General features: G+C 45.6%; 1 protein-coding gene across 1 annotated transcript in view; it reads right to left on the bottom strand.

Moving 5' to 3' along the window:
- Window positions 1–24,047, bottom strand: part of LOC147455896 (uncharacterized) — a 152,356-nt gene that overhangs the window by 109,180 nt on the left and 19,129 nt on the right. The gene's annotated exons all lie outside the window — the stretch shown is intronic.

Below are 24,047 nucleotides of genomic sequence, written 5' to 3' on the forward strand. Positions count from 1 at the left end.
GCTCTATGTCGCATGATAAATCCGCTCTCGTGCATCTCTCCCCCCCTTTGATACAGAAGCACGATGCCCCGCTCGAGGGCTTTTCATATGTATGTACAGGCGTGTGGGTTCATGTGCGATTACCGAGGCAAGAGCCTCTTGCGCGGATACTGGATTACCTAATTGTTGATCCCTCGCAAGTACAGGTGAATTTGGAGAGATTTCACGCAAGAAATCTCGTCTGATTCGAAGGGCAAGCAGCCCTACAAGTGCGGGAGCTAGAGGGCTTGCTACGGATGTGACCGGAAAGCAGAGCCCGAAATAGTAAATTACAACCTGCTATGTATTTTTGCAAATTTAGGGCTTTGACCTTGATTGATCCCTAATATCCCCAAGAGCTTCAGGGAAGCGATGGGATCGCTCCAAGGGTGATCTGGGGCATTTTCGGGGCAAAAAACAAAGAATTCAGCGTACTGCAGATTCTCGCCATGTTTGGAAAAGTGCTCATATGCACCGGGGAAGTCATCTTTTGCATGGGGATTTTATCTGTGAAGCCTCCTACTGCAGTTATGCTACCAAAATCGGGCTAGAGTAGGTCATTTTCAGCCCGGTAAAAGCGGGACGCACATGCTTTTGGATACAAGAGCTTTTAGGGCTCTGCTTCTGAGCAACCCTTGTACTGTTTATAAGTGCCTTGAGAGCCACTCTCTAGAGAGCATCTAGACGCAAAGTCCAGGGAGAGATGGACCCTCGGGGAGTTATACCTTTGCGAAGCAATAATAAAGAAATACCTAAAGCGGAGCAAGTCTTTGAGGCCAATGCATCTAGGGACGGAACTCCACCTGTCAACTCTCCTCTTCTGTCATTTTCTATTCAAGTTCAGTTATTTGCAGATTTTGTTCATGTGTTGCTATTGATTTCTCCCTTGGAGTGGCCAAGCCTGTAACAATGATATTAGAGCTCAAAACGATTCTTCTTCTACCGAGGATCCGACCGTATGTACAACACACATGGGTTCTCACGAAGAATCCGACACAAACAGCACCCCTCCAATGGTTGGTCTACGGGGAGATGAAGGAGATTCTATCTGGATAAGATGATTGAATATTGTTGTTAGTGCATCAAGAGTTTCGAAGATGAGATGGCTACACAGAGATCTAGGTGCATCAAGAGTTCTGGATTGGATGAGATGAATAGATTGAATGTTTGCACCTTGCTGTTTAGTGTGAACTAAGTGTTTGATTGGTGAAATGCATACTCTATGAATGTACTGTCTTGTTTGGGATGGTCATTGGCATATTTGCTTGAAATGTGAGAAAAGATATGGATATGGCAGTGACAAGATTTAGAGGATCAAGACATCTCTGAAAAGATCAGCAGTTTTGATGTGATTGCTAAATATGTTACAATGATCATCAGTTGTATCTAGGACCCTCAATGCAAATGTGATTGATCAAAATCTGATGTCTTTATGCAAGTGCTAGATGTGTCCAATCTAGTGCACGAGTACATAGAGTCAGTGTCAATTGAGCTAGTTTATGTCCTTTATCTCTTTTGCAGGCGTAATCGAGGGTCATAACTATTCTTTCAAGAAGGGGGTATGAAACCGGCCTGTTCAATCCAAAAAGGGCGGTAGACTTTAGACTTAAACCTTATTTGCTTTCACCCATTTAATTTGTCGCCCACTTTACCTGTACTTTCAAAACATAACAAAGGGGAAAGGGATATAGGCTGCTAGATTGCACGTGTATGAGTAGACCGACACCAGATTGGCCCCTAACTTAGGCGCCCCTTTCGGTATTTCTTTATTAATTAAAATAGGGAATAAACGTTGTGGTTCCATACAAGCTGCCCCACACAAGGTCGGCTGAATTTCAACTGTTCCATCCCGATTTCGGAAGCATAACTGTACTAGGACACTTCACAGTCAGTACTCCCACGCATTGACTGACTTTCCCGACGCATACGGGAACTTTGCAAAACCTGGCGAGAATCTGCAGCACGCTGAATTCTCTGTTTTCAGCCCCGAAAATGCGCCAAATCACCTGTACAGCGGTCCCCTCGCGTCCCCAAACCTCCTGGGGGTATTAGGGACCGTTTAGGGCCAAAACCCTAAACCTGCAAAAATACACAGCAGGCTGTAATTTACTGTTTCGGGCTACGTTTCGCATGCCGGTCGCATCCGTAGCAAGTCCTCGAGCTCCCGCACCTGTAGGGCTACTTGCCCTTTGAATCGGACGAGATTTCTGGCGTGAAACCTCTCCAAATTCACCTGCACCTGCGGGGGGTTAGCCGCTAGCTAATCCAGTACCTGTGCAAGAGGCTCTTGCCTCGGCAATCGTGCATGAACCCACACAACTATACATTGGTCAAATGAAAAGCCCACTAGAGGGGCATAACATACTGCCATAGAGGAGAGAGAGGGTAGTGCGTAGCGTGCAGAGCATCATTCCTGGCACCGCACTGTAAATAGGAGGGAAAGCAAGCACTCCATAGCTCTTATCCTATGACAGGAAACTTGAAAATGAGCTCACAGCTGAAAATCACGTTTTTGCCTTCTCTATAAGTAGTAAACTGGCCTCAGAGTGCCAAGTGTCACTCATTTGTGCATTTTCCCGCTTTAGACCCTCGGGTCTAAAAATATCTCACATGTAGCCTCTGTTGACTTTGCCACAGAGTAACAAAATGATCCCCATGTCAAACTGCACGTAATGACGCGAAGACATTTTCAGGTCCCAAAATAGCAGTTCCCTAAATTTTAGGAGATGCTGCCATTGTATCTTTCTAGGTCATCCGACCCTCTTTGTACACACCGAGAACTGAAATGTAGCCTCTGTAACAAAGGATTCCAGTTTGGCTAGTCAATGACCCCACTTGGCTAACCATAGTCCTTGTCCAACCTTAGTGCTCTCTTGCCCTCAAGCCTGGACTCCCTCTGAACAGTTCCACACTAGCTATGCAATGCAGGGCAGTTAGATTTCCCGAGGGGCGTTTTCCAAAAAGTGGAAATAAATAAATAATAGCAAAGAAATCAACAAAAAGGATAGATAGTAGTCACACGCTGGTGACATACCCCCCTCTTGAAATCTCAAACGTCCTCGTTTGCATCTATGTCGTTCATGCTCACACTCAACACTGATGTATTCAACACCTGTCGACACATGTACGACACATACATGCTCATTGTCAACCCTGGTGTATTCAACACCTCGTCGACACATGTATTGCCTGCGTGTGAACCATGTCCCAATGACATAGTGGTAGCTTCGTACTCTGCCATTGCTTTGAGTCACTAACTTTCCAATGACAAAATGGTAGCGACACATTTTGCCACTGTCTTATAGTACACGTTGGGCCCAGTAACACTTTCGAGCATACCCAAACTGACAGTTTAAGAATGCAGTTACACATGTACCCTTTAATAGAAGCAATTACTGTATCCTTGACAAACTGACAAGAAATACTCACTTCTATAGCACTAACCAAACTTTTGGACATTCCATAAGAGCAATTGCCAAACTGACAATCTGTACAGCTCTAACATTGATGTAACAGGTATTTCATTTGAGCTCACTTTAAATACCATGTACATCATTTGTTTCAAAAGCCATTGTCACACTGACAATCCATGTAGCTTTGAAACTCAACGGGTCAAGGTAGGTTGCAAATCGAAGGCTTCAACGTAAAGTGATAACACAATTGGTGACTTTGCAAGTTCACCTTCTTCCATCCACTTAGCATCCATTGGTGGATAGTTTCTGAACTTTACCAAGTAACGCCTAGCTACCTTGCCTTTCACTTTTCTTTCCTTATGTGCCAAAATCTGTTCCGGGACCAAGATCTCGTCAAGTTCCTCGACTTTCGGCTGATCTTCAGCTGGTATATCCTCTGGCACATTACCCACATAGGGTCTGAGAAGACTCACGTGAAACGCATTGTGAATCTTCCAACTGTCAGGCAATTTCAACCTATATGCAACATCACTGATTATGTCGCACACTTGAAAAGGCCCATAGTAACGCATGCTGAGCTTTGGAAACGGTCTTTCCTTGCCCTTCATCTTCTTTAACCTTGCCTTTTCAAAGCGTAAAAGCACCCAATCACCAAGTGAAAATACCACTTCACGATGGTGAAGATCAGCTGCTTTCTTTTGCTTTGCTTGAGTCTTTTCTAAGGCCACTTTGACCTTCTTGTACATTTCATCCATGTCCTGAACATACTTATCTGCTTCAAATATCTTGTCCTTTGTATGCAGTATGGGAGGAACTTTCTTGCCACCTTCAACTATCTCAAAAGGTGCCTTGCCAGTTGATGAATGCACTGTATTATTGTATGCATACTCCACCAATGGCAAATATTGCTCCCACTTTCCTTTATGCTCTGACACATAACACTTCAGCAGATCTAGGACAGTAGAATTTGCCTCTTCTGACTGCCCATCTGTTTGAGGATGAAATGACGAAGAGAATTTGAGCGTTGTGCCCATATTCTCAAACAAGCCTCTCCAGAACAAACTTGTCATGCGTGGATCACGGTCGCTAACAATCGACTGTGGCATGCCATGATACTTGAAAATATTGCTCATAAACAAGAGTGCCATCTGATCTGGCTTTATCTTCTTCCTGACAGGAATAAAATGAGCCTGTTTGCTGAATCTGCAAATAATGGTCCAAATACCATCGTTTCATGTCTGCGTTCTCGGAAGATCAAAGATAAAATCCATAGCAATACTTTCCCATGGTTTATCTGGAATAGGTAGTGGTTGCAATAACCCTGGTGCCTTTTGCCTGTCAAACTTGACCTTTTGGCATATTAGGCATTCTCGCACAAAGGCATCCACATCTCTTCTCAATGTAGGCCAGTAGAAGAATGTCTCAACCGCTTTAACTATAGCATCGATACCACGATGCCCTGCATACGGTGGGACATGACTCTTCCATAACTTTGTGTCGCAATGGCTTTGTGACACACAATCTGCCATGCATCATCATGAACCCATCTTTGAGAAGATATTGTTCATGACGTTGTCCATCCATTAGCTGCTTGAAGACCCTTGCAAAATCTTCATCATTTGCATAGTGTTCCCTCATATCATCAAGTTCATGATGATAAGGAATTGACACAGCTGAAATTTGTGGCTTCCTTGACAAGGCATCAGCCACAACGTTCTTCTTGCCTTCCACATGGACAATCTGAAAATGGAACATGGACAAGATATTTGCCCATCGCATATGCTTCTCAGATAACTTTGTCTGTGTCAAGAAGTATCACAAGGTCTGATGGTCCGTTTGGACAACGAAATCTGCACCTAGCAGGTAGTGTTTCCAACTTAAGAGCGCATGAATCACAGCCAGTAACTCTTTCTCATAGACCTACATGGTCATCCCTGGCCCTTGCAAAATTCGTTCCATGGACAAGATATTTGCCCATCGCATATGCTTCTCAGATAACTTTGTCTGTGTCAAGAAGTATCACAAGGTCTGATGGTCCGTTTGGACAACGAAATCTGCACCTAGCAGGTAGTGTTTCCAACTTAAGAGCACGTGAATCACAGCCAGTAACTCTTTCTCATAGACCTACATGGTCATCCCTGGCCCTTGCAAAATTCTGCTCTCATAGGCTACTACCCTGCCATCTTGCATTAGCACTGCACCAATGCTCCTACCACAGGCGTCACATTGGACCACAAATGACTTCCTAAGATCTGGCAACACAATGACTGGATCTGAAATCATCTTTTCCTTTAAGAGATTAAAAGTTGAAATCTCTTTCTGTGTCCATCTAAAGGTGACTGCCTTCTTTTGAAGAGCATGTAAAGGTGAAGCAATCTCAGTGAAATTTCGGATAAACCTTCTATAATAGGAGCATAGTCCCAAGAAACTTCGAACATCGTGCACCGTCTTCAAATCTGACCATGACTTGATCGCTTCAACTTTAGCAGGATCCATTCTGACACCAACCTTTGAGACAATGTGTCCGAGAAAATGAATCTCTTCCAGAAAAAATTCACTTTTCTTTGCATTGATGAGCAACCTATGACTGCGTAGCTCTTTGAACACAATGGCCAAGTGATGCCTATGCTCCTCTTCATTCTTTGAGTAGACTATCATGTCATCAAAGAATGTACCAACAAACTGCTGGTGTGGACGGAAAATTATGTCCATCATCCTATTGAACGTAGCAGGAGCATTTGTGAGACCAAAGGGCATCACTAAAAATTCGTAAAGGCCAAACGTTGTTCTAAAAGCAGTCTTGTGCACATCCTCTGATCTAATGCGGATCTGATGGTACCCACTCTTTAGATCTATCCTGCTAAACATAGCTGTTGCTGCTAATTTGTCCAGAATGTCATCAATTCTAGGTATAGGGAACCTATTCTTGATGGTATTCTTGTTCAGTGCATGGTAGTCGATGCACATACGCCATGAGCCATCCTTTTTCTGCACCAACACCACTGGAGAACAAAATGGGGATGAACTGGGCTGAATCAGCCCCTTTTCTAACAGCTCCTGTACTTGGCCCATTATCTCTTTCTGTTGAGCCGCACTAACCCTGTACAGAGGCTTATTTGGTGGGCTACTACCTGGCACCAAATCTATTGCATGGTCCTCGGGTCTCTCTGGCAGTAATTGAGACGGTAATGAATCGGAGAAACAGTCACTATACTGTTGTAAAAACATTGACCTTTCTTTATCTAACACACATAAATTTGATTCATCACAATCTGATACTTCACGTGCAAAAACCAAGTACGCAGAAAGATGCTTTTTCATTACAAAAGTAATAGCAAAAGCTGATACAGTGGGAATAGACTCCCCTTTAAGCTTTACATCCAGAATGTGAGTCTTTCCCCTGCTCTGTACAATGATCTTTTTGTTGTAGGCATCCATGATTCCCTGTACACGAAACAACCAAGGAATACCTAACAACACATCACATCCGTCCAGTGGCATGATGTAAAATTCTTCAGCATCTACATAGGGCTGGATATGTAGGCGCAACTTTCCCATGATGGGTGTCACAGCCTCTGTATGGCCAAGACATGCCAAACCTGCCTCTGCTGTATACCCCATCTCTTCATGTCTGATTCCCAACTTTGAAGCCAATTCTGGGGAAATGAAGTTGGCTTTGGCACCTGGATCAAAGAAGATAAGCATTGTTTGATCCCTCACCTTTCCCCATGCTCTGCAAAGCTCACTTGCATCTGAATTTGGCTTGTCGTCCACCATATCTGGCACTAGATCAGCCATGGGCTTCTTTCCTTTCTTGTCCTCCTTGTCTTCAGAATCAGCTGGCCTTTTCTTTGTAGGACAATTGTAGGCAATGTGGCCAGGCTGCTCACAGATGAGGCATTTGTTCTCTGACCTCAGGACCTTCTTTTGCCCTTCCGACTTGCGAGGAAAACGTCTTTTCCATTTCTTCGCTGGTCTCTTTTCTGATTCAGCCGTAGCTTTGTCTTTCCCTGCGTTGGCTGGCTCTTGAGTCACTTTAGGAATCTCCTTGGGAACATACTTCTTCGCTGAATTTTTCTTGGTTGATCCTTCCTTGACGTCTGTATTGAATTCACAATCTTCTCCCTTGAGCAAACCATTGCTAGTGTTTGCTATCTCGATGAGCTGCGTCAAAGTAGTGACTTTGGTCTTCGTGCAGTACTTTCTCAATCCTTTGGGTGGGCCACAACAGTATTTTTCAATCTGTTCTGTCAATGGCACAAACCTATAAGAAGTTACTGGAAGTAGAGCTTTCCAAAACTTCCGATTATAGTCATCCAGATTTCTGCAAGTGGCAGCAGTAAGCTGGTTCCATTCTGTCATGACATCTGCTGCAAAGTCATCAGATAACCATGCTGCTGCAAAAATCTGCTTGAAGTAAATCCATGTGGACGGAGCTTGCCCTTGAAGGAATAAAGTTGTCCACCATTGTCCCGCATTCCATGTCAAGAAAGTGGCTGCCTTGCGGATCTTTAAAGCCTCTGTAAAGTTTCCCCCTGCATAGGCCTTGTCAAACTGCTGGAGGAATGAGAGAGCCTTCTTCCTGTCATCAAACCCTGTAAAGGTCGTGAAAGTCATACCTTTGCCACCTTCTTTGTACAGAGTTGGCCTCTCCAGCGGCGTTAAGTTGTCATATGGAAATGACTGAAACATGGGAACACTGTTAGGGTTCATTTGTGTTCCCTGACCGCAATTAAGTTGACCTGGAAATGCCATATTTGGCTGCTGATTTGTAATTCTAGCCATACCAAAATTTGCCTGTGGCATCCCAATTTGGCCCTGAGTGCTTTGAAACCCTAGTAGCATGCCCGTGACACCATACATGGGGTTAGGCATCATCGTTTGAGCACCCCCGAACATTGTTCCTGGCGTGTAAAACCGATTTCCAGGTGCATGACCAGCCATGCTCTGGAATACTGATCCACCTCCAAAATAGCCAGGGTGTACTGAAGGTGGTGGGAAGACCTGTTGCATAGCCTGTAGGTTGCTTCCCTGCCCATTAGAACCAGCTATAGGCTGCTGAAAGGTGGCGGGCTGAACTGGTACAGCTTGAAACACTGGCATCTCAGTCACCTGCTCTTGCACCTTAGGCACAGGTTGTGGAGACTGCATGTTCTCCGTCAAGTGTACAGGTGTTTCCATTGACTGTGCAATATGAATCACCTGTGCTTGAGCCTTAACAGGCTTGTGAATATGATCCAGTGACCCAGTTGCTGAGACGGAAGAGGAGGTTGCAGAAAGGCTAAAAACCTCGGGTTCTGCATTACTTGTGTGAACATAGCCACAGCAGTAGCCAACTGGGTCCTAAATATATCATCATCCGTCTGTGGTGGTCTTGAGGACTCACCCACTTCATGTGTCTGATGACCCTGTGAAGAGGAAACCTCTTTATTCACATCATCTGGTCTGTCAGCCATAATTGCAATTCCCTGTGTCTCGTCTATGATCCCCTGTGTCTTCAAGCCCAACCTGACCAAGACTCACTTCTATGGGAAAAAGTGATTTAATCCCGGGGATGGAACCATGAAACCGGCCTGTTCAATCCAAAAAGGGCGGTAGACTTTAGACTTGAACCTTATTTGCTTTCACCCATTTAATTTGTCGCCCACTTTACCTGTACTTTCAAAACATAACAAAGGGGAATGGGATACAGGCTGCTAGATTGCACCTGTATGAGTAGACCGACACCAGATTGGCCCCTAACTTAGGCGCCCCTTTCGGTATTTCTTTATTGATTAAAAGAGGGAATAAACGTTGTGGTTCCCTACAAGCTGCCCCACACAAGCTCGGCTGAATTTCAACTGTTCCAGCCCGATTTCGGCAGCATAACTGTACTAGGACACTTCACAGTCAGTATTCCCACGCATTGACTGACTTTCCCGACGCATACGGGAACTTTGCAAAACCTGGCAAGAATCTGCAGCAAGCTGAATTCTCTGTTTTCAGCCCCGAAAATGCGCCAAATCACCTGTACAGCGGTCCCCTCGCGTCCCCGAACCTCCTGGGGGTATTAGGGACCGTTTAGGGCCAAAACCCTAAACCTGCAAAAATACACAGCAGGCTGTAATTTACTGTTTCGGGCTCCGTTTCGCGTGCCGGTCGCATCCGTAGCAAGTCCTCGAGCTCCCGCACCTGTAGGGTTACTTGCCCTTTGAATCGGACGAGATTTCTGGCATGAAACCTCTTCGAATTCACCTGTACCTGCGGAGGATTAGCCGCTAACTAATCCAGTACCTGTGTAAGAGGCTCTTGCCTCGGCAATCACGCATGAACCCACACAACTGTACATTGGTCAAATGAAAAGCCCACTAGAGGGGCATAACATACTGCCATAGAGGAGAGAGAGGGCAGTGCATAGCGTGCAGGGCATCACTCCTGGCACCGCACTGTAAATAGGAGGGAAAGCAAGCACTCCATAGCTCTTATCCTGTGACAGGAAACTTGAAAATGAGCTCACAGCTGAAAATCACGTTTTTGCCTTCTCTATAAGTAGTAAATTGGCCTCAGAGTGCCAAGTGTCACTCATTTGTGCATTTTCCCGCTTTAGACCCTCGGGTCTAAAAATATCTCACCTGCAGCCTCTGTTGACTTGGCCACAGAGTAACAAAATGATCCCCATGTCAAACTGCACGTAATGACGCGAAGATATTTTCAGGTCCCAAAATAGCAATTCCCTAAATTTTAGGAGATGCTGCCATTGTATCTTTCTAGGTCATCCGACCCTCTTTGTACACTGCAGCCACACCGAGAACTGAAATGTAGCCTCTGTAACAAAGGATTCCAGTTTGGCTAGTCAATGACCCCACTTGGCTAACCATAGTCCTTGTCCAACCTTAGTGCTCGCTTGCCCTCAGGCCTGGACTCCCTCTGAACAGTTCCACACTAGCCATGCAATGAAGGGCAGTTAGATTTCCCGAGGGGCGTTTTCCAAAAAGTGGAAATAAATAAATTATAGGAAAGAAATCAACAAAAAGGATAGATAGTAGTCACACGCTGGTGACAGGGTATGTCACAAATTAGTGACGTGGCATACACTGAAGAAAAGGGGGGGGGGGGGGGGGGGGAGGGGGTGGGTTTACCAATCCTAACCAGCTTGCAAAATATGGCCGAGGGGCCTAAAACCCAATCATTAGAGATGATGACATGGCCCAATAATGTAAAATGTGAATATGCTACTGACGTGGCATTTGTATGGTAGGCCCGGAATTCACGGAATTAATGACATGGCAGTCAGCTCGCAAAACACGGAGAGTTTCTCACGTGGTAGAGGCAAATCTGCGCAAGCATTTGGGGCCAATAGTGTCACGTGACACATCCAACCCTATGTGTCTGTGGACAAGCTACAGCATGATCAGGGTTCAGTCGGTCCAGTCAGTCTAGACTTAGAAGTGATCTGGCACTCTATTCGTAGACCGTGCATGCCCAGTCACTTAGTATAGATGCATATCCTCTGGTTGCACACAGCATGATCATAAGTATTCCCATCAGAATCCATCAGAATCAGTCAGTGGAATTTTCCAGTGATTTTAGCCTATTTTACCTATTTTTGGCATTTTTCACTTATTAATTTAAGTGACTTTGCAACAAAAGTAGGTAAGGCAATTTTGCTAATAAAATATATAAGCAAACCAAAGTTAGCACTATTTGGCAGAAGAGGCAGCAGGAGCTCCAGGCTCAACAGGCAACTTCTCAGCAGACACCCCCAAGAGACCTAGCATTTTGCAGATCCAGCATCACCTAGCGTTTTCATCACAAGATCAACCAGCGTTTTGCCTTTGCAAAGCCCGGCGACAGCAGCACCTCAGATCAGCCCTAGCGTTTTGCATTTGCAGAGCCACGGCGACAGAAACACAGATTTTCAGCCCTAGCGTTTTTGCATCTACTACACACCCTAGCGTTTTGCAGATTCACCGCGATAGAAAGTCAAGGAACATCAGCGTTTTCAGTTTTCAGCAGTTAGTACACGCAGATCAAGTCTCACCTTCCCGCAGCAGTTCCTCGCCGCACGGTCAATTTCCGCCAGGTTTACAGTTTCAGCCCGGAAAACGCTGATTTCAGCATCTGCGTTTTCAGAGCGTCGTCGTCGCATCATTGCCATCGACATCGTCACCGACATAGAGTCAGAATTTAGCAGATAGAAGATTAGCATTTCAGCCCATAGCGATTTTGGACGGCAGTAGAAAGATTGCAGATTTCAGCCCTTAGGTCGACTTTCTCATCCCCGTCATCATCGTCGACATAGCCTAGACTTGCATCAATCTCATGCATACCATTTGTACTAGATTTTGCAATCATAAGTAGACCACTCTCGCCAACGAGTGGGGCCTTCAGAGGAGGGTTTTACAACGTCTCTGGTGTCATATCTCTCTTCTCTCTCTATCTCTCAGTCTCATACACTTGCACGCACAGTGTCCATTCACTTTGTTTGTGATCATAGCATTCTCTCATTAAGAACGGAAGGCTCTACCTTCCATAAGAACAAAAGGAACCTTGAGCACAGTTCGGAGCACTCATCTTGAGCAAAGCACAAACATTCATTCTGCTGCACCTTACAAATAGATTTTGGGCCAAGTGCTTTTAGAACTAATGCTTTTGAGGGTTCTACTATCACTTGACACATCCAACCCTATGTGTCCGTGGACAAGCTACAGTACGACAAGGGTTCAGTCAGTCCAGTCAATCTAGATTTGGAAGTGATCTGGCACTTTTGTGAGTCTGTTCGCAGACCGTGCGTGTCCAGACACTTAGTGTAGATGCATATCCTCTGGTTGCACGCAGCATGATCATAAGCATTCCCATCAGAATCCATCAGAATCCTTCAGGGGAATTTTCCAACGCATTTAGGCTATTTTCCCTATTTTTGACATTTTTCATTTATTATTTTTAAGTGACTTTTGTTGGAAAGTAGGTAGGGCAATTTTGCTAAGTTTGTATAAATAAAAACCTAGCGCTAGCACTATTTGGCAAAAGAGGCAGCAGGAGCACATGCTCAACAAGCACCTTCTCAGAAGGACCCCAAAGGCTTCTGGCGTTTTTGCTCCGCAGCAACTTGGCTAGCGTTTTTGGACAAGACACAACAGATCAGCCAGCGTTTTGCCCTTGCAGATCCCTAGCGACGAGATCACAGCAGTTCAGCCTAGCGTTTTTGCATTTGCAGAACCTCGGAGATAGAAACACCATTTTCAGCCCTAACGTTTTTGCATCTGCCAGCAACCTCAGCGTTTTGCAGATCTATCGCGACAGAATCAGCCCTAGGATCAGCGTTTCCAGTTTTCAGCAGTTAGACACCGCAGATCAAGTCCCAAACCTCGCAGATCTCACCTTCCCGCAGTAGTTCCTCACCACACAGTCAGTTTCCGCAAGGTTTACAGATTCAGCCCGGAAAACGCAGATTTCAGCATCTGCGTTTTCAGCGCGTCGTCGTCGCATCGTCGCCATCGACATCGTCATCGACATAGAGTCAAAATTCAGCAGATAAAGATTTGCAGATTTCAGCCCTTAGAGTTTTCAGATTTCAGCGCGTCTCGTCGTCGTCCTCATCGTCGTCGACATCGTCGGCAAGTCCAAGCATTGTAGAGATTTGTGCAATTATAACTAGACCGCTTTCGCCATAGAGAGTGGGGCCTTCGGAGGAGGGTTTTACAACGTCTCTGGTGTCGTATTCTCTTCTCTCTCTATCTCTCAGTCTCAGCGCTTCCATTCACAGTGTCCATTCACTTTGTTTGTGTCCATTGCACTCTCTCACTAAAGGAACGGAAGGCTCTCCCTTCCATAAGTAAAAGGAACCTTGAGCATAGTTCGGAGCACTCATCTTGAGCAAAGTTCAAACATTCATTCCGTTGCACCTTACATCTACTTTTAGCATCCTATGTAAGTTTACACACCATGGTGTGTAGACGGATGACATACACACCATGTACATTTGATTTGTCTCATAGGCCGATTTCGGCCTAACATAGACGTTAAAAATCTTTCTTTCTTTCTTTCTTTCTCTCTCTCTCTCTCTCTCTCTCTCTCTCTCTCTCTCTCTCTCTCTCTCTCTCTCTCTCTCTCTCTCTCTCTCTCATATATATACACAGACATATACATACATACATACATACATACATACATATATATATATATAAAATTCAAGTTCAATTATTTGCAGTTTATGTTCGTGTGTTGCGATTGATTTCTTGCTTGTAGTGTCCCAACGCACCCCTTTTCTGGGTCGTGGGGTTTTAGGTTGGTTCGGGTAGATGTAGGGGACCTTTTATAAGGCCCCCGAAGTCCCTATAGAGGGACCTCCCCCCCCCCCCCCCCCCCCCCCCCCCCCCGAGCCCCTTTTGTGGTATTCATTTCATGCGATAGTAGAGCTTGCTAGTGTTTGAGCTCTCTCTCCTCTAGCGTTTTCTCTCTCCTGCAGATAGGTAGCGTTTTTGGTTGCAATCTTTGCCTCTCTCTAGCCTCTAGATGTGCTCACTTGCGTGCAGAATTGCAGGTTTTGGCATTGCCCTAGGCCCATGCGATGGGTTGTCCTTGTTCGGAGGCTGATTCAGTTGCACTGGATCTGATATCCAGTGGCTACCTATGTTCGTAAGGAGGCTTGCTAACAATTGCAGATTTGATCGTCATCCGCTGATTCATGTTTTCTGTTGCACCTTTGACAAGATCTTATTCGACAAGATTGGACATTAGAATTTTGCAAGCCTATCAGCACTCCAACGATTGTTGAGTCTAGGACAAGAGTTGTTTTTACACGCAATTCGAGACATCTTTCTTGGAGTGGTACACACTTTGAGCCGGCAAAGTATGGCACTTCCTAACATTGCTTGTGACAGCATCTACTTAAAGATTTCTTCGCTGCTAGAGTTCCGCAGACTACTGCTTTGCAGCAAAAATCTTCTTTCGAGGCCTCACATCTTCAGCTTATACTAAGTTGTTCAGCATTAAGTCTTGAGAGGGGATAGGAGTTACACCACTCTGCTACTTCGCTTAAGGTTAAGGCATACTTGTATTGGCTAGTGTGCTTCTGGGTTGGCCACCCATGCATTGCATTGCATTGCACTTAGGTCCTGCCAGGCAAAATTGTAACTATTAGACATGTTTAGGTCCATGCACCCTTTTTAAGGTTTTTGAATTTTTTCTAGATTGCTTGGCGGTGAGGCCTTCTCTAAGTTAGCTAGCCTATGTCTTGAGACCTATACAGGTTGACCCCAACCCTTGAGTCTGTTATGATCTATATTTGCAATCCCAACCACGTGGGGGGTGCACCTTCATGGTCACCATGGACAGCATGCCCCCTTCTCTGTGATCTCTCTCTCTCTCTCTCTCTCTCTCTCTCTCTCTCTCTCTCTCTCTCTCTCACACACACACACACAAACAAAAAACGAAGTTATGCCCGAGATAAGGACAGCTCGGGTGTCACGTGATACATCCAACCCCATGTGTCCGTGGACAAGCTACAGCATGACCAAGGTTCAGTTCAATCCAGTCAGTCTAGAATAGGAAGTGATCTGGCACTTTTGTGAGTCTATTCGTAGACCGTGCATGACCAGTCACTTAGATTAGATGCATATCCTCCGGTTGCACACAGCATGATCATTAGAATTACCATCAGAATCCATCAGGGGAATTTTCCACTGCATTAAACCTATTTTCCCTACTTTTGACATTTTTCACTTATTATTTTAAGTGACTTTTGTTGGGAACTGGGTAGGGCAATTATATATAAGCAAACCTAGGATTAGGCTAATTGGCAGAAGAGCAAGGAGAACACAGGCACAGGTGCAGCAAGTTCCCCCTCTCTCTCTCTCAGCAAGACTCCCCCCCCCTTCTTGGCTGGCGTTTTTCACCAAGCTTCATCAGCAAATTCAGCCTTGCCTTGGCGATTCCAATCAGTCTTTTCAGCCAGCGAATTCAGCAACAAAAAGCCTCTTCAGTTAGCGTTTTGGTTCCCCTGCTGTCTAGCGTTTTTCAGCCAGCCTTTTCAGCGTTTTACAGCAGCAATCCAGCGTTTCCAACAAGGGCATTTTCAGCAAGAAAGTGCACAGTGTAGCAGCGTTTTCAAGCAGCCCCAACAGCGCCTACAAACAGCCCAATCCAGCGTTTTGTTTCAGCCACAGACGGCGTTTTTAGGCAGCAGCAAGCAGCATTTTCAGCGAACAATTTAGCAAGCAAAACAGTAGCAGATCAGCCCGTCAACTTCGACCCTCTTGCAGATTCACCAAGCATTCAGTTTCCAGCCATAGTCTCGTCATCGTCGGTACCACCGCCGGCCTCGACATAGCCATTAATTTTGCATCAGTCATTGTACCACATTGTGCAATCAATAGTAGACCACTCTCGCCATCGAGAGTGGGGCCCTTGGAGGAGGGTTTTACAACGTCTCTGGTGTCGTTTTCTCTTCTCTCTCTATTTCTCAATCTCATGCACCTTCACGCACTATGTCCATTCACTTTGTTTGTGATCACTTGCACTCTCTCATAAAGAACGGAAGGCTTTCCCTTCCTTAAGTAAAAGGAACCTTGAGCACAGTTCGGAGCACTCATCTTGAGCAAAGTTCATCATTCATTCCGCTGCACGTTACATTGGTATCAAAGCTTTGGCAGTGTTCTGTATCACTTAGGGAAAGAACCCAAGAACCACAAGTTTTTTTTTGCTTGTTGCGGTCGCACATAACCCAAGACCTAATGGGTGTGTCGATTCCTGCTCGTGTTTTTGAAGAGTGACTGGAAACCCAAGAAAGAAGGGCTTGTCCAGCCTCCCCTTGTGCCTCTTTTCACTCATTGAGAGCGGACCGTGCACTTAGCGGCCGGCCTATCGACGTGAGGTGGGAAAAAGCAACCTTGGTGTGAGCACAAGGCCGCCAAGGGGTGCCCCCGCGGAAAAGAGTAGAACTCTGGTGAAGAGAAGATCCTTCTCTAACACAGATTGCAAGCGAAAGAAGAACCTCAAGACCCTGAAGAACTCAAGACCCTCAAGAACCCAAGAACCCAAGACCCACGAGAACGCAAGTTCCTCGTGAACTTAAGAACCACAGATCACAGTGCATGGTCATCACCCGAAGCGGAATGGATACTTCGCATGGAGGTGGTGAGCGTGGGAGTGGCGAAGAAGAGTTTTCCCCACCAGAAGGTTTTCCTGACCCTCCCCCTTCCCCATCTACGCCACGAGTTGTACCAAATCCTATGGAGGCGATGGTCAAGTCGATGATGGAGATGATAGCACAACAACAAGAAACGAATCGCGTTGCGATGGCACAACTAGAAAGAAAAGAAGAACGACAGGAAGCCTTGGAGCGTGAACGCCAAGACAGACAAGAAACCCTGGAGCATGAATGCCAACTCAGACTTGGCACCGAAGAGGATTTGAACGCTAGATGGTGCCGGTGAAGTGGTTATGCGACACCGAAAGCTTTAAGAAAAAAAGCCTTACGTGGCAACTATTCGATCTAAAGAGATGGGTAGCTAAAGTAGTAACGAGTGCTAGCTACACCTTTTTATTACTATTCGACAAATGAAAGATGGTGCGTTGCGAAAAAAAATCGTCGGTCCGAAGAGGAATTTATAGAAAAGGCCATAAATACAATTTCCAATAACGAAATAAGCAATACCATCACTTCTCTCGCGGGCTCAGGGCGCCTGACAAAAGGCGGGTCTTTTTCAGACCATTCCAAGACACCTTTGAGCGTGAGCGTGATCAAGCGCCCTTGGCAGCCGAAGAACGACAGGCAGAGCGTGCGGCCCAGAGTGAACAACAAATGCAAGAGTTTGTACGACATGTTCTCTCCTCGAAGTCCGAGCCAGCCAAAGATGTTGGTAGTTTTTCAAGTGGCGCAAGCCGAGATTCGAACTCCAACAACCCAGTCACAGAGAAGTTGACTTTCAGTAAGTATGACGGTAAGATGGATGCCACGGTTATTCATTCTTGGTTGCATCAATTTAATGCTTATTTTGCGACAACTAAGAAGACAGGAAATAGCAAAGTTTTGACGGCAGCCATGTATCTTGCCGGTGATGCCATAAATTGGTACCACACATGGCAAGAGGCACCATTGGCCGCGCACCTAGAGGAAGCCGACAAATTCACGCCTCTTTCCTTCAATTGGGCTAATTTCCAAGACAAGCTCAAGGCGCAATTTATGCCACCTCAATACCTCGCAGGATTGAAGGACGATTGGCGCGCTCTAAAGCAAAATGGTATGCCAGTTATGTCTTTCTCTAATCGTGTTTTGCAACTCAGCACTCAATTACGCAAATCGGATGCGGAGTGCAAGGAGGCATTCCTTTATGGATTGGACGAGTATATCAAGTTTGATGTGGAGGTACTTGATCCAATCGATCTCAACAAGGCGGTAGCAATTGCTCTCGCACAGGAGATGAAGCACAACAAAGGAAAGCCTAAGGAGAACAAAACTTCTCAAGGAACCTCTTAGACTTCTCAGAACTTGCAGAATGGCAAGAACGGTAAGAATGGTAAGAATGGTAACTTTTCTAGCGCATCTTCCTCTAATTCTTCGGAAAAGAACTCTCGAAATGAATCTAAGGGTAAAGCTAAAGCACCTGCAAAACCTAACTAACCCCGGATGAAAAAGCTACACAAGGAATTACAGGAGGATACACCACGGCTGAAGAACAAGTGATTTATGTTAAGGAAGGTAGATGTTATCAATGTCACGTCAAGGGTCAAATTTAAGAAGGCTTGTCCTAGGACAGCCCCACCTAAAGAACCAAAGGCACCCACAGCAACCACAAGCACTTTAATGAACCAAGCTGAATCTTCTCATGTCTCTGACACACACATTGATGAGTCTCTCATGAAGTGTTGTGGTCATGTAAAGGGTCAGCGTTTTATCATATTGTTTGATCCAGGCAGTATGCATGATGTGATTAGTGCCTCTCTTGTTGAGAGAGCCTGCCTAGAGGTTAGTCAGAAATCTCCTCTCGAGGTTTCTGGCTTCGTTCCTGGTATGGACTCTCTCATCACGAAAGAGTGCCTTGATGTGTTGTTTACAGTTCAGCAAGCTGCTTTCCGTAGAGAATTTCTCGTGTCTCCTCTTTCAGGATGTGATATGCTTTTGGGCATTAGATGGTTTCGTGAGCATAACCCTCTCACATTAAATTCCCAGACTTACTTCTCTATCATCATTCGTGCTGAGAAGGGTCTGCATTCTTTGCCTCTCATTTCTCATGTACAGGTAAAGCGTGAATTACGACGAGGAGCACAAGCGGCATTCATCTATGCTGCTCCAGTTTCCCAGAGCATTCAAGCTCCAGCTAAGTATTCAGATTTGTTTACCAAGCTTAAGCATCTCTTTTTGCAGGATGATCTTCTACCCCGTCGCCCACCCGAGTGGCCGGAGGACCATCGCATCGAGCTTATGGAGGGGGCACAGCCTGTCAGTAAGGCTCCCTACCGTTTGAACAAGACAGAGGAGGAAGAGTTAGAGCGACAACTCACGGAGTTGGTGGCCAAAGGATTCATACGTCCTAGTGTAAGTCCTTTTGCTGCTCCTATTTTGTTTGTTCGCAAGAAGGATGGTTCGTCTCGTTTGGAGTGTGTTGATTACAGGGCTTTGAAGAAGATGACCGTCAAGAACAAGTTTCCAATGCCTCGCATTAGATCAATACGGTCTAGGTGTGATGGCTAATTTTACTACACCGGAATATCAAGAGTTCCGATCTGGACGAAAGGAGAAGCTAACTCCTTGATCAAAAGAGCAGAAAGCAGAAGCTAACTCCTTGATCAAAAGAGCAGAAAGGAGAAGCTAACTCCTTAATAAAAAGAGCAAACTGATTGTCCTTCGGAATGTCCCTCGGAAATTTTTGAGCTAACTTGAGTTGTTTTGCAGATATGCTGAATCGCAGACGATTACTCTCTTTCAAGAAGGGGAGATGTAACAAACTGCTGAGGTGTCAAAGCCTAAAAAATGGAGCCAGCTTACAGATGCCGGCCGAGGGACCTAAACCCTAAGAAGAACAAGTAACAGAAGGAGTGTCACAAAGTGATGACGTAGTTGCCCAAGAGCAGAAAACCCTAACCCTAATTTCTGCCAAAAACCCTAACTGCTGAAACCCTAATTCTGAAAACCCTAACCCTAAAACCTGCAAACCCTAATTCTGGAAACCCTAACCCTAAAACTGCAAAAATGTGGCTGATTTTCGAAAATTGCGTTGGCATGATGACGTGACAGGCTGTACAGATTTCCGTGAATTACGTTGACAGCTTTTGGCATTGTTTTTTGGTCAGAAGCTTTTGAGTTTGAAGCTTTTCATGTAAACTGCTTTTTGGACCAGAAGCTTTTGATTTTGAAAGCTTTTCATGTAAAATGCTTTTTAGGCCAAGGGCCTTTAAATATGAGGCTAGGGCTCATTCTCTGGCATGCTTCATGGAGAAGGTGCAAAGTCTGGAGTACCGGCTTGTACTTTGATGATGCAATACAAAGAAATACCGAAAGGGGCGCCAAGGTTTGGGGCCAATACTCTCTGGGGTGGAATTCCGCCACTCCGTGCCGCGTGTCGTCTCTCTCTTTCAGTTCAGTTGTTATTGAAGTGCTAAAAGTCTGTTCAGTTTGTTCTTTTCTATTGGCACGTGGTGCCCGCCTTGTGACAATCTGACCACTTGTTCAAGGACTGGAGGAACCTGTTTTGGCACCCCTGACTCCGCAACATGCGAGTGTTCCCTATCCTGATGAGACGCTTGAAGTACTTGGGCTTGAGCCTCAACAAGCTCTGTTTGCGGTGTAGGTTGCCTATTTTGTTGTGGCACTGGTGGCGCTTCCAAGAACTCCATAAACCTTGGGTTCTGTACCTGTTGCGAAAACACATTCACTGTGGCAACTAATAGAGTATTTAACGCATCATCCTTAAGTTGCCCAGTCATAAAGCCCTATACTGGAGGGACATTCACATCAACAGGAGGTACAGACAAACGTGGCCGTGAACTCTCGCCAATCTCGAACACCATAGGAACTTCCTGTCTGTCCTTCGAAGAGGAACCCTCTTCCATGATGTCTTTTCCCTTTGTCGGCCATAGTGTAATCCCGCGTTCCTGTACTCTGTGTCTTTACCCAAAACAACTGAGGCTCACTTCTTGAGGAAAAAGTGATTCTTGTTCCGGCAACCAAACCATGAAACCGGCCCGTAGGGCACTAGGCTTTGGCTTTCACCCGAAATTCTTTACTTTAGAAACACACAGAGAGAATTTTGCAAAGGTAACCTGCGACGGGAATTAACACTTAAAGCACACATACGGCTCGGAAGCTAGAATACTCCAAGCAGGCGACAACCTGTAGGCCCCAAAATTGGCGCCCCTTTCGGTATTTCTTTATACTTTATGAGGGTACTTTACAAGAAGAGTCCTAGGAATTCTTTACCTGTATCCAGCTAGATACCACCTGTTTTGGTAAAATTCGGTAGCATAACAACCCCAAAACTTGCCCGAAACCAATTCCTCTGCTCGAACTCGCTTTCACTAACATAAACCCTCTAATTTCTGCCCAAAAACAGTAAATTCAGCACGCTGTATTTACTGGTTTTCGCCCTGTTTTCAGCCCTAAACAGTTCCTGAACTATCCTCTAACAGTGGGGCACTGTTCCCAATGGTTCTGGCATCCGTATGGCTGAAAAACAGTCAAAATCCATCGCATGACCAGCGCTGAAAATGCACCTATACAGTGAGGTTATCACCCTCACCGGTGCCTGCTTTTGGAGCAACAGTTAGCTACTCCTATTCATGCTCAGAGAGGCTCTTGCCTCAGCAAAAACACATAAGACCTCATAGCTGTACATGAGTCAAATGAAGAGCCCTTATGTGGGGCATCACATTACTGCATGTAGGGGAGAAAGAGAGAGCAGTGTGAGGTGTGCAGGACATGACTTCTTGCACCACACTGTACATGAGAGGGAAAGCTTGCAGTCAATAGCCCTTAACCTATGATGACAGCTTGCAAAATGAGACCTCCCAGCTACAAATCGAGCGCTACCTTCTTCTGTATGAGGAAAGTGCACCAGAGAGTGCCACTTGGCACATTTACAGGCAATTTCCCGTTTCGGGGTTGCCGCTTAATCTCCCGACTGGTTGCCCAGTTGACTTTGCAGTAGAGTTCTAAAATGTTCCCCTTGTCATTCCGGAGGTAATGACACGAACAAATTTTATGGTCCAAAATAGCAGTTCCCTAAATTTTAGGGGATGCTTCCGTTGGACTCCCACTGGTCATCTGACCATCTATCCCCATTGGGACCGCATTCAAAAATGCAACGTGGCCCAACTGTTGGGTACTTTCCCTTGGTGACCGAGTCTTGGCAATGCCCGAGTCAAAAAGTGTCAATGGAGTGGCATGCCGAGCACAGGCCAACATGGCGGAATGGTGGGAGGAAGTAAAGACAATCTCCAAAATGGTGAAGCCTATCATCCACCTCCTGCGGGTGTTGGATTCCATGAAACCTTGCACCGGCAAGATATATGAGGCCATGGACACCATGATTGACTCTCTTGAAAAACTTGTGACCGACCCCAATAGGTATTCACGTCGCACGAGTCACTTTTAAGTTTTCCCTGTCACGTGATACATCCAACCCTATGTGTCCGTGGACAAGCTACAGCATGACCAGGGTTAAGTTCAGTCAAGTCAGTCTAGGATAGGAAGTGATCTCGCACTTTTGTGAGTCTGTTCGCAGACCGTGCATGTCCAGGCACTTAGATTAGATGCATATCCTCTGGTTGCACACAACATGATCATCAGCATTCCCATCAGAATCCATCAAAATCCATCAAGGAAATTTTCCAGAGCATTAAACCTATTTTCCCTATTTTTGACAATTTTCACTTATTTATTAAGTGACTTTTGTTGGGAACTAGGTAGGGCAATTTTGCTAAGATAATATATAAGCAAACCAAAGCTAGCACTATCTGGCAGAAGAAGAAGGAGAGCATCTGGCACTCAAGTGCAGCAGGCCTCTGGAGACCCTTCTCAAGCAAGACCTCCCCAACCAAGCTTGCGTTTTCTCTCTAGCAAGCATCAGCATTTTTCAGACCTTCAGCCTTGGCGTTTTCCCCAACAATCCCAGTGTTTTTCCCAAACTACACCAGCCCTGGCCTTGGGCGATTTCAGCCAGCAAAGGGACGGTAGCTTCAACCTTTTTTGAACCAAAACCCCTAGCGTTTTTCAGCCAACCTGCCAGCGTTTTTCAGCCAGGCCATTCAGCGTTTTCACATGCTACAGCATTCAGCGTTTTTGTAGCAGAAAACTCTGCCAAGCACAACGTTTTTAGGCAGCAACAAGCAGCAATTTCAGCGGACACTTTATGTAAGGTGTAGCGGAATGAATGTTGTATTTCTCAAGATTAGTGGTCTTCATTGCTCAAGGTTCCTTTTAGTTCTTAGGGAAGGAGAGAGCCTTCCGTCTTATGGAGAGTGCTATGATCAAGAACAAAGTGAGTGGATATTGTGCGTGCAAGTGTATGAGACTGAGAGAAGGAGAGAGAAGAGACACGACACCCGAGAGGTTGTAAAACCCTCCTCCGAAGGCCCCACTCTCGTCGGCGAGAGTGGTCTAACTTTGATTGCACAAAGGTGTACAATGACGATGCATGGACTGATGCAAATGGTGACTATGTCGAAGACTTTAGGGCCGAATTCGATGCTCTTCTAACTGCTGTCCACAAAGGGCAAAGGCTGAGAATCTGTACCACTTTGGGGGCTGAAAATGACTGGTTTTTACTGCTAATTTATGGCTGAAAATGACTGCTCTTGTCGGGGCTTAGGAGAAGATGAAAAACGCTGAATTTCTTCCCTAATCTGGCTGCGTTTTTCTGTCACTGTCGTAGGCTGAAAACGCTGGTCTTGCAGCCATATCCCAGGCTGAAAAACGCTGGAATGAGAGGTTCTCCAAAGCTGAACAAAAACGCTAGAAAGGCTGGTTGGCTGGCGTTAGTGAATTGGCTGAAATGGCTGCCCTTGGTGGTAAGGGAAAAACGCCAGGAATGGTCACTTGTAGGCAATGTTGTTGTGAAGGAAACGCCAAGGGAAGTGGGAGGCTTGATCTACTGCTTGAAAACGCTAGGGGTGCTGAGGGGGGGGTACTGCTGAGAAGTTGCCTGTTGAGCGGGAAGCTCCTATTGCCTCTTCTGCCAGAAAGTGCTAACTTGGGTTTGCTTATATATTAACTTAGCAAAATTGCCCTACCTACTTTTGTTGGAAAGTCACTTAAAAATAATAAGTGAAAATAACCAAAAATAGGGAAAATAGGCTAAATGCACTGGAAAATTCCCCTGACTGAATCTGATGGATTCTGAAGGGAATAGTGATGATCATGCTGTGTGCAACCGGAGGATATGCATCTATGCTAAGTGACTGGGCATGCACGGTCTACGAATAGACTCACAAAAGTGCCAGATCACTGCTAATCTAAACCGACTTGACTGACGGGAACCCTGCTATGGTGTAGCTTGTCCACGGACACATAGGGCTGGGATGTGTCACGTGACACTTTAGCAAGCAAAATAGTAGCACATCAGCCTGACGACTTCGATCTCTCGCAGATTCATCAAGCACTCAGTTTTCAGCCTTAGCATCGTCCTCGTCATCCACTCT

Source organism: Adiantum capillus-veneris, chromosome 6, assembly GCF_014529385.1.
Source record: "Adiantum capillus-veneris isolate H3 chromosome 6, ASM1452938v2, whole genome shotgun sequence".
NCBI classification, from domain to species: Eukaryota; Viridiplantae; Streptophyta; class Polypodiopsida; order Polypodiales; family Pteridaceae; genus Adiantum; species Adiantum capillus-veneris.